Source organism: Brassica napus, chromosome C2 (genome assembly GCF_020379485.1).
Source record: "Brassica napus cultivar Da-Ae chromosome C2, Da-Ae, whole genome shotgun sequence".
Taxonomy (NCBI): Eukaryota; Viridiplantae; Streptophyta; class Magnoliopsida; order Brassicales; family Brassicaceae; genus Brassica; species Brassica napus.
The window spans coordinates 5,290,139-5,293,862 of NC_063445.1; the positions used below are offsets into that span (position 1 = coordinate 5,290,139).

At 45.6% G+C, this 3,724-nt stretch overlaps 1 non-coding gene across 1 annotated transcript; it reads left to right on the forward strand.

The window, feature by feature from the left end:
- Positions 1-3,290: 3,290 nt before the first annotated feature.
- LOC125582724 lies at positions 3,291-3,397 on the forward strand. Its single transcript, XR_007320180.1, has one exon. It is a non-coding gene; the product is annotated as a small nucleolar RNA R71 (small nucleolar RNA).
- Positions 3,398-3,724: the final 327 nt, after the last annotated feature.

Here is a 3,724-nt window from a genome sequence, read left to right on the forward strand (position 1 = left end):
CATACTTGATTTGAGCATCATCAAGCGTTCGGCTGGCATAATAGATCACATGGAGTTTCTTGTCTTTTCTCTGCCCCAAAACAGCTCCAATCGCGTAATCACTTGCGTCACACATTATTTCAAATGGCAAGTCCCAATCTGGTGGCTGCACAATGGGAGCACTGACTAGAGACTTCTTGAGAATCTGAAACGCAGCGAGGCAGTCAGCATCAAAAACAAACTTCGCTTCTTTGCACAGCAGACGGGTGAGTGGCCTCGCTATCATAGAGAAGTCTTTGATAAACCTCCTGTAGAAACCGGCATGTCCCAGAAAACTCCGAATATCCCTCACTGTCCTGGGAGGCTGTAGGCTGGTCATAACTTCAATCTTTGCTTTGTCAACCTCGATACCCTGCTCTGATATCCTGTGACCCAAAACAATGCCATCTTTCACCATGAAATGGCACTTCTCCCAATTTAACACCAAGTTCTTCTCCTCACATCTTTCCAGCACCTTGCACAGATTAGCAAGGCAGTCGCTAAATGAAGAACCGTAGACTGAGAAATCGTCCATAAAAACCTCCATAATGTCCTCAATAAGATCAGTAAAGATCGACATCATGCATCTCTGGAAAGTTGCAGGAGCATTGCACAATCCGAAGGGCATTCTCCTGTAGGCAAAAGTACCGTATGGACAGGTGAATGTTGTCTTCTCTTGGTCGTCTGGATGAATGGGTATCTGAAAGAACCCAGAGTAACCATCGAGAAAACAGTAGTAGGGGTGGTTGGCTAGTCTTTCCAGCATCTGGTCAATGAAAGGAAGTGGGAAGTGGTCCTTCCTTGTGGCTGAGTTTAGCTTCCTGTAGTCAATGCACATCCTATGCCCTGTGACTGTTCTGGTAGGAATCAGCTCAGCTTTCTCATTTGTGATGACAGTGATGCCACCCTTCTTAGGAACCACATGAACCGGGCTCACCCAAGTGCTGTCTGAAATTGGGTAGATCACCCCTGCACTCAACAGCTTTAGAATCTCCTTTTTCACAACTTCCATCAGTTTGGGATTCAGTCTTCGCTGGTGCTCTATGGACGTCTTTGACTCATCCTCCAAGTGAATCTTGTGCATGCAAAGATCTGGAGAAATACCTGTAATATCATCCAAAGAGTACCCCAATGCTTTTCTATACTTTCGCAATTTTGAAAGAAGCAAAGCGGTCTCCACATTATTCAGGTTAGCACAAATAATAACAGGATATGTGGAATTCGGTCCCAAGAATGCATACCTCAGCCCAGCTGGGAGGGCTTTAAGTTCCACCTTTGGAGCATTCTCCTCACTCCAATCTGGTTGGGAGGATGACGGTTTGACGGTTTTATCGGTGCCTGAGTCTTCAAGGCTGACATAGGCGACATGCTTCTCAATCGGTGAGGCTGAATCCAAAATCTCAGAAAATCCAACCACTTCTTGGTTCATGAACCCGAACTCACTCTCCTTTTGGGTCAATGCGACTTGTAGAGGATCATCAGTGTGCAACTCTTCATCCATTTCCTCCACCAGTTCAGTCAATGTATCAACCCAGAAAGTCTGTCCATCAATAGTCGGATTTTTCAGCACCTTCTCCACATTGTATCTCATCGCCATGTCTCCTAGACGTAAGTCTATATGCCCATTCTGTACATCAATCATGGCTCCAGCAGTAGCTAAAAACGGTCTGCCCAAAATGAGAGGATCTTTAGGTTCCTCTTCCAGCTCCAGAACTACAAAATCGGTAAGCACGTATCCTTTTCCAACACCAACAGGGATGTTTTCTAGTACACCGACTGGTCTTCGCACTGATCGGTCAGCAAGGACCAAGGAGATCCTTGTAGGTTTGTAGTTCGTCATGCCTAGCCTCTCAGAGACAGAGAAAGGCATTAGGCTCACTCCTGAACCCAGATCGCAGAGACTCTTCTCAAAAGTAAGTGATCCAATGCGGCATGGTAGAACAAATGCTCCGGGATCTTCACGCTTTTTAGGCATGACATTTTGTAGAACTGCGCTACACTCCTCATTGAGCATCAACACACCCCGCTCTAGGCTCATCTTATCGGTAAGAATCTCCTTCATGTACCTTTTAAGAGAAGGTACCATCTTCACCGCTTCAACAAATGGCAATCTCACATGTAACTCCCCAACAAGGTTCTTTAGCTTCTCGTACTCACGTTCTTTGATCTTCTGCCTTGGTCTGGATGGGTATGGAGCCTTAGGAACATAAGCAGGAGGCGCCACATACACCTCTTCAGGTTCAGAGGAATTTGGCTTCGTCGACACGGGATCGGTCGATCCAGATGGACCGGATCGGTCGATCTCCTTCCCCTTGGATCGGTCGATCTGTTCTTGAGATCGGTCGATCTCTTTCTCTCTCGATTCCTCAATCATTTTTCCACTCCTAAGTGTTATAGCATTCACAAACTCCTTCGGATTCGTCTCTGACTTCCCTGGTAGAAATCCAGGTGCTGTTCTGCTGCTGGAGGCGGTTTGAGCAACTTGCTTTTCCAAAACTTTCAAATGGGTGTTCAAAGCTTCAAACTTCCCATTAAGCTCTCCATACATGTTATCCACCTTGGTGTTTATCTCTGCAGTGCTATTCTTCTGACCTTCTAGCACCATTTGCAGCATCTTCTTAATTTCGTTATCCTGAGAAGGCTGTGACGAAGAGGCATTTCCTTGATTCTGATAGTTGTTGTACTGCTGCCTTTGCTGAAATCCTGAGTTGCCCGAGTTATTCCCCTGATATTGATTTCTGTTCTGAAATCCTTGGTTGAACACACTCTGGTTCTGATTCTGGTTCTGCCTGTTTCCTGCCTGAGGGTAGGACTGATGTTGTGGATTCTCCACATTGTTGCTCCGGTAAGACAGATTATTTTGCTGATTTTGATTCCACCCAAGGTTCTGATTGTAGCCTCTGTTGTAGTTTCCTTGACCACCAATGTAGTTCACATCAGCTTGCATATCACTTGAATCATCACCAACAGCTTCTTGTGAGGAACGATAGCCTTGCTCCTCCACAAATTTCACAGATTTCTGATCTCTCTTGAGAAGCATCTCAATCTTGGCATTCAACTCATCTATCTTCTTGGATTCATAACCAACACCCTTCTGGCTGGTATCAAACCTTGACTTGCGGTTTGCTTTGCTGGATGACAGGTTGTTCAACAAGGTGTAAGCTTCTTCAACAGTCTTGGTCATGAAATCACCATTACTTGCTGTGTCCATGGCATCTTGACTCTCTTCATGAACTCCATTATAGAAAATGTTCAGCAAGCTCACATCAGTGTAACCATGGTGAGGGCAGTCCTGTGTGTACTCCTTGAAACGCTCCCAAGCCTCATGAAAGCTTTCTGAATCAAGTTGCTGAAAGCTTCCAATTCTGCTTCTCAGATATGTGGACCTTGACTTGGTGAAGAAATGCTGTAGAAAAGCAGCTCTTGTCTCTTCCCATGTAGTAAGAGATCCTGGAGGGATGGACTTTAACCATCTGATAGCTTTATCAGCTAAGGAAAACGGGAACAACCTGCATTTCAAAGCGCCTTGAGGAACTCCATTATGTCTGCTGGTGTCACAGACTCGCTCAAAATGCTCCAAGTGATACATCGGGTCCTCAGACGGGTTTCCATGAAACGGATTTTTCTCCACCAAATTAATGAGACCAGTCTTGATCTCAAAGTCTCTTCTCTCAATGGGAGGTGGGCGAATCCCAGAACGATCGGC